Source organism: Gopherus evgoodei, chromosome 4, assembly GCF_007399415.2.
Source record: "Gopherus evgoodei ecotype Sinaloan lineage chromosome 4, rGopEvg1_v1.p, whole genome shotgun sequence".
In the NCBI taxonomy this organism is placed as follows: Eukaryota; Metazoa; Chordata; order Testudines; family Testudinidae; genus Gopherus; species Gopherus evgoodei.
In genome coordinates, this window is record NC_044325.1 from 79,633,121 (window position 1) to 79,644,682 (window position 11,562).

Genomic DNA, 11,562 nt, shown 5'->3' on the forward strand with positions numbered 1-11,562 from the left:
CAAATCAAGAGAGGACCTGGATTATGAATACATCCAAACAGCAATTAATTCCAGGTATATTTAAGAAAATGAGATGCCCAACATCTAATGACAATAAAGGAAGCTAAAGTAATCTAAAACTATCCAGGGCATTTGTCAGCAAACTATGCTGATGCTGCCACCCAGCAATGGCCAATGTATGCCACCAATATAAATTCATCAGTAGATTGAGCACCCAAGATATGACGGGAGGGGGAAGAGGGAGGGAAGAAAGACGAAACTGCCTACTTTCCACTTATCACCAACTATTAATACCATCGTGACTTTCAAGCTTCAACTCAGCCCAAGCAAAGAGATGGGAAATCCACCTTTTCAGTTAATAAAAGTTCCATGGGTGTGTCACTGAACTACTCCAGAGATCTTTTGAACAAAGCTTGCTGGAAATTAGTAGCCCCGCTAGTGCCTATCAGCAGCAGAATAAAGGCAAATCAGTGTCCACTTTTTCTCCATGCATCAGCCGGGTTACTACTCAAGTTAAAGAAGAAATCGTACAGAAGATCGAACAGGACTGGCAGAACTAACAATAACTCAAGAACTTGGAAGTTAACCTCTTGTCTGCTCGCACACTGAAAATATTGTCACTGATCAATATACACTCTCCAACATGAGGTGCAGAGACACAAAGTTCCTGCCTTATCAGCTGTAATGGCACACGAAACTCACACCAGGAATATCACCAGAATCACAACACACACTCGTAGATACAAACCACCTACGCGCCCCTATATCCTCCCTAAAAAGTATTGCTAGCCACACTAAGCGGACTGCTTTGAACAACACCAGCTTGCTTTAGAAACTCCAACAGAATCAACCGAACACCCGGGCTGACTGCAGAGTTGGGGATTCTGATCACAATATTAAAAAAGTTTTAAACCCCCATCACTTACCTTTGCGGGTGCATCGGTGTCCGGTCCTATGAGCACGTTGGAGGGTGCAGCCACCACCAAATATTTTTAGGAAGCCCAAAGCAAAGCATCCCTTCCTCCAGGTATGTATATAAGTTACTGTACTGTGTGGGAGGGTCACGATTTTGCTAAGTGCAGAAGATTCCCCAAGATTAACCCCTCCACTCCCTTCCCCTTCTGCAACTTGTTGTGTGTGTATATATATCTGTGTATTTGTATACACACACACACAGACATTATATATATATATATATATGTAAATATATAAATACACACACACACATATTATATATATATATATATATACAGGCACACACACATAGATGGGAGAGCAAAGAGAAAGCGAGATCCGAGGAGTCCAGCTGCCCCCCTGACGCCGTTTTGATTGGATGGTCTTTTCATGTAGAGGGGACGTCTCAAGTCGAAGTCACGATTTCTGCTCAGTTTGGAACCATCTGTGACTGGAGCCATGACGCAGCCAGAGCACATTACTCACTTTTACAGTCACGACTTGGAAATCCGTGCAGTTTCCAACCAAAATTACACCGCCACCATTGAATTATTTAATAGGATCCAGTTAAGGGTAATCTTATGCATTGTGCCAAGAGATGCAATGATCTAGGAGGGGAGGGGAGGGGAGGGGAAGGGAGGGAGCGGGAGAAAGGAGGGCAGCATTTCTGGTTGCTAATGACTGTTTTATAGAGCTATATTAAGAGTTACAGTAATTGGCTACACGTGTTGTAAGTGGATTTTTTTAAATGATCAGTTTGTAAATACGACCACGCAGGTTCGGGGAAGGGACGATTTCTACATTAGGGACATTAGTGGGTGGCATTCTACTGTGCTATGAATACATAGGCTTGTGTTTTATTAATTGCAAGAAACGATGCCTTGTTATATATATATATAAAGTTATTGTCTGAATTTTAGCCAAGATGTGCTTTTGCCAAACAAACAAATAAATATGTCCTATGGTATACTGATGTTCATGTCTGCATCATGTCATTGTCTGCAGGATCCGCAACTGTCGCTGGGCTTGGAGTGGTAGGTGCACCATTTTATAAGCTTGCTTTTTGTCTCGCTGAGCTAGCTAGATGTACTTACTGAGATCTGCTTTCTTTGTTATTGTCTGGCTTTAATACTTCTACTCCTTGCAGATATATAAATAAGTCTGCGGCTAAAAGAGCCTCCCGCCCCCCCAATCAGGTCAGGAATTAATTTTCCCTTCCTTCTCATGTTAAGAATGGGTTGATGCATGTGAGTGTTGTACTGTGTCAATGTGTGTGATTTAATGCAATCTGATTATGTGTTTTTGCTAACTGGAATGCCTATGAACCTGCATGCTCCTAGCCCAGCAAGAATATCCCTGCTTCCCAAAGGGGGTGATTGGTGTTTGCAGCCTTGAAGTAACCCTGCATCTATTTCGTACTCACAACAATCGCCCCACTACTTCGCCTCCAATTCAGTCATTCCACCAATTCGTCTGGTGAGGTTATGAGTAAGGACCCGAAGGAAAGGCAACACACACACACACACACACACACACACACACACACACACACACACACACACACACACACACACACACACACACACACACACACACACACACCTGTAGAAGGTGTGAGCCCTTAGAGGGGGGAAATGAGGTGGGAGGAGAAGGGGTGAGTCCAAATAAGGCAACCTATAGCCTCCTATTTTGCGAAGCACCATCATCAGGTACAGGCTGTTTCAAACACACAGGCGGGAAGGGCAGGCGATTCCGAGCAGAGTCAGCAGCAGAGCTTACGCACGGATGGGGAGACCTGAATGGGAGGGAAGCGCCCAGCCACTCTTAGCTTAGAATAAACAGGGCTCTCAGCATACTCTGGGGTCCTTCTGAGAGTACAGCCGAGATTACAACATCTTTTGAAAGCCATTAAACCTATAGACAGCGGCTAGATAGAAAGAACTGAACTCCTCCGGCTCAAGCTAAGCAGCCGGTGCTGCGATTTCAGCACCCCAGCTAGTGGACAGCTCCCAGACTGTCCGCTCTTCGGTGGTTTCCCCCGGTTGAGCTGCAAGGGATAAGGGGACTGTAGTGTCAGCATATTGCAAGCTCCCTGTAGGTAATCTACAGAGAGTTCCCCTCTCGGTCTACAGAGCGAATTTTGCCATTAGAGTGTGTCTAGCCACCCACTGGAAAAATAAAGAGAGAGAGTGGATAGGTACAGAGAGAAAGAAGGACTCAATAGCGCCGACAGAGAGAGGGAGAGAGAGTTGCAGCTCGCTATTGATTCAGAGATTTACCGACAGGGTGATTCCCCTTTCTATAAGAATTCCCTGTCTCTGGGTTCCGTGCATGCACCAAATTCATTATGCAAACGAGTATATCCCCCTCGGTTTAACAGAAACAATAAAATAATAAAACCAACCATGCATAAAATAAATACACTAATCACAGTCACTCTCTGCAGCATGCACAGGAAATATCACTACTTACCCAAACAGGAACTCCTTGGTTGGGGGGGGGAGGGACGGGACGAGAGTGGGGGTTGAGGAGAGAAAGATAGGAGAGGGGGGGAGGAAAATTCAACAATTAATTTCCAGACAGGAGTTGGAAAAAATACTGCGGTGATGTCCAGGTTTTCTTCCACCCGCGCTCTCTTTTTATACAAGTGCAACCCTCTGTCTATTTCTGGAACGCGATCAAAACCCTGATGCTATTTTTAGCAGGTACTGGGGAAAAAATCCACACACAAAGCCATTTCGCTGGAACGTTACATCCAAAACATGAAATGTACATTAAGTTCCCCTAAATCCCCCCCCTCCAAAATCACCCCCCGCTTCTTTCTGCACCACCATCCACAGTTACTTTAGGTGCATCATTGCAGAGAATTAAAAAAAAAAACAGACCGCCTTCCATGCTGTCCTATTATACAAAACCCCAAGCCACAGCTGTATTGTATTGAGCCTGTCTCTCTGTCTCTCTCTGCCTGTTGCCTTGTAAGCATTATTGTGTCTGTCTACTTGCAGGGTATTTATGAAGTGGGCTTTAAAGACAATCAACCAACCACCAAAACACCATGCACCAGTTTAACATTATGCACAAACGTGGGGTTCTGCCAGGGAAGCTTGTTTTGCCGAGAGAGACAGAGCGATGGTTGCATACACTGACTGCACAAAGAAAGGGTTTTCTTTAATTCTCTCCACCCTACCCAATGCTTTAAAAAAACACACATTCCTTTGTTTGGAGAATAAGAAGCTTTCTGTCTATATATAGCTATATATGAAATCTGGTGTGTGTGTGTTTGCGTTCTAGTCATTCACTACGAGGGGGGGATTGGGAAAAAATAGAATCATTAGAGCTTGCAGGCTACAAGGAGCCAGCCTGAGACTCCTTTGCAAGGCTGCGTCAGTTATCAGCTATTGACGTCACGTTCAGATTCTCCTCTTCAGAGGCTCTAGTTCATCATAAAAGATGTCTGTGCTTGGAGCTTTGTGCTTACAGAAAGGCACTTCAATTCGAGGGAAAGAGTTAATTAGAAAGCCCCATATTTTGTGTTATGCAGCTTTCCACACAGTTGCACAAAAATCCTGTGGGGTATGCGTGTTTTTATGAGAAAGAGAGAGAAAAAATATGCACTGAGGGTATGGATATATTTTAAACACACACACACAGATTCCCCATGCAGAAACACACAGAGAGCGAGAGAAATCTGCAAAGACAGACCATGCAGGGACATCTCCCCACCTCATGTTTGGAAACTGTAGCAAACAGAAATAGGAATAAATGGGAGATTTTTGTATTTCTCAGGCAAATAGCACAGGGGTTGCTGAATATATTTTAGCATCCTCTCTCCTGCACACACTCTCACCTCCCTCCCCAACAGCTTTCTGAACAAAAAACATCAACATTCAGCAACATCTAGTCCCCACCACCACCTTACGCTTGTGTTTGGCTACTGTAGCAAAAGACAGATATTGATAAAACTAGGATTAATTCTGTATATTTGTCAGGCAAACGGCCCCGTCTCCAAGAGTGACGCAAATAACAGATTCTATGGCTCTGGCTTTCTATATTCTGCACCCACGCACTCTGCTTGGTCTCCCACGGAATCAGCTACAGAGAGCAATGATCCAGATTATACAGAGAGAGGGGGTGGGGGAGAAGGAGAGAATAACAAATGAAATTGCAATTAAAAATCATAATGCTGCTATACGCAAATGGCTAAATCTGATGTTATACAGTGGCACACCTCCTGCCCCCAAATTAACAATAATAATTTAAAAAAAAACATACACCATGCACAAAGCAGCAACCAAACAAAAGGGATTGTCTTGTTGACAAATGCAGAGTTTATTTGGCAAAGAAAAGTCTTTCACACGCAACCCTTCCCATCTCCAAACCAGAAAATATATCTTCCTCCCCCCCCTATATTACAAGCATTAGGAAGGAAGAGAAATTAATATATTTGGCTGCCAGGTAGATGGTGGGGTAGGAAGCCAACCAAAAGCCACTGTATGTTCTCAAGTAAGGTAATCAGGACCTTTAAAAATGAGTTGGCTTGCTCTTTTCGGAGACAAAAGGACACAGCTACTTCTTAAAATATCTACAAAAGGCGAGCGCAATGGATCGATGCTATTTTTAAACAGATCTCTTGTTGTTGGAAGATAGCACAAGGCATGTAGCTAAAAATTAAAATCGTGGCTCGTAGACTCAAACAAACACACCGCCTAGGAAAAGAAAAGGTTTATTGATGGGGTGGAAATAGTCTCTCTCAAGAGTGCATATTTTACCTCCCCCCTCCCAATCACCACCAACCAACCCACTTCACACTTTGACTGAATGAAAAACAAAATGCAGGGACAATCAAGAAGCCAGTAAGTTATTTACTGTCTATCTCTATATGCACATTCTTTATTTATTAACTCAGTTAATTATCATCAACTTCTTTCACCATGAATTTCCTAATGTCAATACATTGCAGTCAATGAAGTAACGCTGTTTCTCTCTCTCTCTCTCTCTCTCTGTAGCCAGACAATAGCATGGCAAACTATTGGCTAGTGATACAGCAACACCGGGGGAAATCACACCGCTATTACAGATCACATCATGGGCGTCTCCAGGCGCAGGGAGAGGTTTGGCTTTTTAAAATAGCCGACAGGCTCTCTTTAATAGGCAGCAGCCAGAAAGCACGATCAGAGGCGTTGCCATTAGCACATCCCCACACGCCCCAACCCAGGACTTGTCTCTGTAGGCTAGAGGGAACTGGTACATTACAACCCTCGCAGAGAACTCCAGCCCTGGACATTCTTTTTAGCAAGTGCGCATGGAGGGATGGCCTCTGCTGCAGGGCTGAGTCCTGCAGGCAGGAGGACACTGGCACTTGTCCTGAAGAAAGCTCGTGTCACATAAGGGCCTCAGGTGTGGACACGCAGGCAGCCGTAAAACAGGCCATCTTCGAAGAGTTTCAAGGAAGAGCAGCGCGGATGAATGGGAATGATAGGCTGAGCATGTGTTTAAGAAGGCACACGCATCCACCCACGCCTTGTCTGGCTCCCGGATGTAAAAGAGCAGTTTGCCAGTGCCTTACACGAATGGGGTGGTGACTACATGCGCCCCAATCTCCCTCCCCACTTTGTATGCTTGAAGTTCCCCCTCCTACTCTTTGGGGAGGAGGAGAATACAATGGAAGGGCTCATTGTCTTGAGCTTGTTTTGCTTAGTATGAGAAGATACAGGCGCAGCTGTGTAGCTAGGATTAACCTGGCGATAAACCATAGAGTATGACTAGGGAACCATTGCAAACCCTCCGTAACAGCAGAGGGGTCTGCTCTTTCAGTCCCTACCTCTTCCCCGTCTTCTGACTGATTTTTTAAAAACTCAGCTATTGCATTCCAAGAACTAACTTGTTCCTCTTCCACAGGATTTGAAACATCTTCTGAATAAACCAGGAAGGCGCTGCCTTTTCCAATAAGAACCAAACCTCTCCCACAAGAACAATCCCTGTTTGCAGGAGTGTGTAATTTCCACCTCAGCAGGATAGCTCTCTACCTTCTCTACCTGCTCCTAGACACCCAACTCAAGGCTGGGCTAAAGCAAAGTACAATGCCCTGGGAATCACTTGTTTCAGACAAATAAAACAAGGACAGCAATGGAACTGATCCAAAGGAAAGGAAAGGAAAGAACTTTTGTCAGGTGATGCTGTACCTTGCAAACAACAGTTCCCACTTCTTCTGATAAATGCTAAATGGAGAATTTATCTTCCATCTTCATATTTTATCCTTAACAGCAATCTCTGGTTTCCTTAGAATTAAGCCTCCCTAACAGCTAGGGCATAATTAAATCAATGGATTCTGTATTCTTCTCTCGAACTGGAAGGGAAATTTCACTGTTACCAGAAGAAACAGTGAGTATAGATACATGGCACTCCACACAAAACAGGAAAACTATCCAAGGTGCTGAACTATGGCATGATGTTCTTCGGTGTGCACTACCTGCAAAGCAGACCATTCTGACTCTTGGAACCTTCCAGGGTTCTCAGCACTCCAAGGACAGTGGCATTGGTGTAACAAACATGTTATCAGTATGTAAAGTTTATGTTCAAAAGACACCTTTGGCCTGCTAAACACAAACTAATTCAGTTACCCTGGGCAGGGGGCAGACTAGCAAATGCAGGCTGCCCTTGAGACATTCATGAGTAGGGGCACTCTTTTTGAAAGGGATGGGGAAATCCCATCTTTCCTTTTGATCCTTCAACCTCAAGGGCACATAATGAAATAAAGATCCTTCTGGCTGGGTAGTAGTCTTCAGCTGAGCCGGTCTTAGCAAGACCAGAATCAGTAAGAGGAAGCACTGCAGAATAATGGGGAAAGTGCCCTCATGTTCTCCTTGATAGTTTGAGTGCTACTTCCTCAATGCCCCCAGTCCTGCCAGGGATCACATCCCAGTCATGAATATAATTTACAGCATTCTCTTAAACCATGGTGACACCCAATCGTACCTTGATTTCATTCTCCAATTGACAATACCAGATTGACTTTTAATACTTTACAAACAGAAGGGGAGTATGGGGTGCCCAGAAGTAAAGAGTGTAGCACCATGACAATAAGGTCTAGGACTTTCTTTACCTGGGGTCAGATTTTCCAGAGCAGAGCATGCAGTGGCCCCCATTAAGAACTGAGCTGTTTCTATGTAATTAAATCACTGCTGCACATTTCTTTAAAAATGAAGAACAATAAAACAAAACACTAGTTACTTCTGATGAGACAATATAGAAATCAGAAAATCCAGAGGATAGAGCAATAGAATTTACATGGAACTGGATAAATTAGGGGTACACATGATGTAGTGGTCTAGGAGCTGTTCAGGGTGGCAAAGTGTAAGCTAGTGAAAGGCTCTAATGGAGAAATGATGTTAATTGGTGGTCAGCGCAGGGGACTGGGAGTCTTGATTCCTGGGTTCAAGTCCTAGATTTGCTGCAGGACTAAGGCTGGTCTGAAATTTTTCATCTAAATTATATATATTATGTTTTTCCATGAACATTTTCAAGGTTCCCCTAGCTCTGTGTGTCATCCTGAGCAAGACACTTTTCCTCTCCGTTCCCATTTATCCAACTTTAAAATGGGTCCGATACTTACCTACCTCACCAGGCTGTTCAGTAGGGATTTTAAAACATTGAGACTATGTATTAAAAAGACATTATATAAAGGACAAAGCAGTATTATAAATAATCAGAAAGACTATAATTTAAGAAGAAGCATAAAAGGTACAAATGTGCATTCCCTTTGACAATGGTATGAGGGGTGTGTGTTACATTAACACTCACATGCAAGAAGGACAAAAGCTGCTAGTGATTAATAGATATGGCTTCAATTTATAGAGAATCTGAACATACAGGCCGTCAAACCAACAAAATGGGCCACGTGGTGTATTACTGTCATCTCATATGCATTATGTTAATAGCTGTACTTTACATGTGATCTATAACCAACTTGAACCTCAGCAGATTGAAACACCTGGTGTAGTTGCACGGTTTTCTTTACTTGGATTTTTATGTATATTTGTCCTGTTTATATTAAAAAGTAATTTAAAAGGAGGTAACACTGGAACAGGATCTTGCTCACTGAATACAAAGTCAGGCCCTAGAAAAAGTAACTGGGAGTACTAGGATTAAAAGATGAAAACCATCAGCATAATTAGATCAAGAAAAAAGAAAGCACAAAAGTTTAAATATGTGAGCATAGTATATATATATATATGTATAAAAACATCACATGACTCCTTGATGTGAAACTCACACTGATAAAAAGAAAAATTAGATTAGGCACAGTATTATATTTCAGACACCTGGGATACCATTGCTGGTGAATCCATCGTTGAATTGGATTGGGCTTTCTGTTAAAATTTGACTTTCACTAAATAATGACCTGGAACTTTTCATGAACAAACCCCATTACCTTTAGCATAGTGTGTACTCATCCTTGGTAACCATCTTACAGGATGGATGAATCAATGAGAAGAAAAATGTACAACAGTAATTTGGGGAACTTTGTGCAGCCTCTTATGGTAGAAAAAGGAGAGGAGGCGGCAATGAAGAGATGCCAAAAAGCTGCATGAGGCTTTAACTAATTCAAAACCAAAGTACCACAGGCAGTGCTAGAGGACAGGGGTAGGGAGATGAGTGACATTTAAGCAACACAGGCAGAATTTCTTCACTGAGATGGTAGTTAGAACATGCAGCCAAATAACTCAATCAGCAGCAGAAATCAAATTATCTCAAGGAGGAAGATGGTTGGATATCCTGTGAAAAGCAATAAGATGTAGAGTGCATTAAGCAGTAAGTTAGACATGATGAGGTGAAGGGTGTGCTGAGGTACCTAGGGTTACAATGACCAGATTTGTTCAATCAGTTCCTCTCCTCTTGGCCTTTGATGTTCACTGTTCCTGTATAATTGTAGTATCCTAATTTCCAATGAAATTTAATTTGGTCATCAAAAATTACAAGACATCAGAACAGCAGAGTTTCTACTGAACCAGAGAAGTTGGGATGCATTTGAATCAGGGTTACTTTATCAGTCATTTTCTACTTACCTGCAGAAGGGATGCCCAGTTCCTAGGTTACACAAGTCAATGTTTCTGGCATTACCGCCCACCCAGAAGTCATACTTCTAGTAATGTGGATTCACTGGTATGGAAAAATAATATCAGAAGTAGTGGATTCCAGCAGTACAAATGAGAATTGGAGGATCATTGGACCAGAAGATACAGACCATGAGTGACTTTTTTCTCTGTTGCCAATAGTTAATATCTATTTGTTAAGGACTGACAGCATGGTCAGCCCTTTACATGACATAAAGATTAGGCAGTCTCTGCCTCACCATTTACAAGCTAACCCAATGGGTCTTAGATTATGGTCTGTGAACCACCAGTGTCTACAGAATATTTACTGGACTCCTACAGAGGCTAACTTGTCACATAGTACTGGCTCTCATTTTTTCCAAGGTGCTAAATCACATTAAAAAGAAGCTAAAAACAAAATACTTTCCCACCTATTCCTTTTCCACATAAACAAAGGCTGAATTTAATACAATAATATTATTTCATCATGAATGGAAAGGAGGTAGTGCGTGTGACTGGAAATGGGAGTAGAAGTGTCCACAAGATTCTCTCTGCATTAAGATGTAGCCTGATCTGCTCTATGAAAAACTTTAAGAGCTCCTAGACTAACAGACAAGACAAGACAAGAACTACCGGGAGAGACACAGGAAGGAGCAGCCACACTTAACAGTCTGAAGAGCATGTTTCCTTATGAAATTCTTCAGAAACACCATTGTATTGTCATTGTTTTGTGTACCATGATCACACCACCAATGAGTGAACAGCCAAATGGGATAATAATGGAGTCAATATTTTTCTTCAAATTCCACCGTGCTAACGTTGACCAGTAGTTATAACAAGGATTGGCACTCAAGACTCCAAGGTTCCGGTCAGGTCACTTGTCCTCACTATGTCTAAATTTACATATAGTTAGAGGAATGTACTTATAGTTGTCTACCTCACTGGATGACCATGGGTAGGGGGGAAAAGGGGCTTTGTCATGAGGTTTACTGAATATTAGTAAATGCTTGGAGAACCTGGGGGATGGGTGATATTAGAAGTGCAGACTATCATCATTGTGCTATAAACTTTGGCTGCAGAGCCAGCTGAGGAACCACAAGAGTTTTATACACTTTTTGGTAAGTTCCAGACAATTATAGATAGTTTTTATGTTACCTTTGCAAGAATTGCAACTATTATAGGAATATATGAACAGAAATTTAAAAACTGATTTATATTTCATTTCATATTGAATTATTTCCCAGGTAGTTCAACTTTTGTATTTAAAAACAGTCTGGAATTTTTGCTTAATCATGAACTTAGCATAAAAATCCTACTTGCCAGATATCAATCTTCTTTATTATGGTACCACCCACTTTCTTCTAACACTAGCAACATGCTAAACATTGCGTGCCAAATTTTTAAATACATTTATCTTAAAAGGGCAGTCCAACCCCTTAGATGGACATTCCATTCAGGTGTCAATGTCTGAAAACTGGGCTCCAGGTGTTAAAACAAGTTTATAATTGTTTTTTTC

The 11,562-nt window shown here is 42.3% G+C and overlaps 1 long non-coding RNA gene across 1 annotated transcript; it reads left to right on the forward strand.

The window, feature by feature from the left end:
- The first annotated feature begins 1,924 nt into the window (after window positions 1-1,924).
- Window positions 1,925-8,953, forward strand: LOC115650291. Its single transcript, XR_004000051.1, has 3 exons — window positions 1,925-1,988; window positions 2,102-2,150; window positions 6,853-8,953. It is a non-coding gene; the product is annotated as an uncharacterized LOC115650291 (long non-coding RNA).
- Window positions 8,954-11,562: the final 2,609 nt, after the last annotated feature.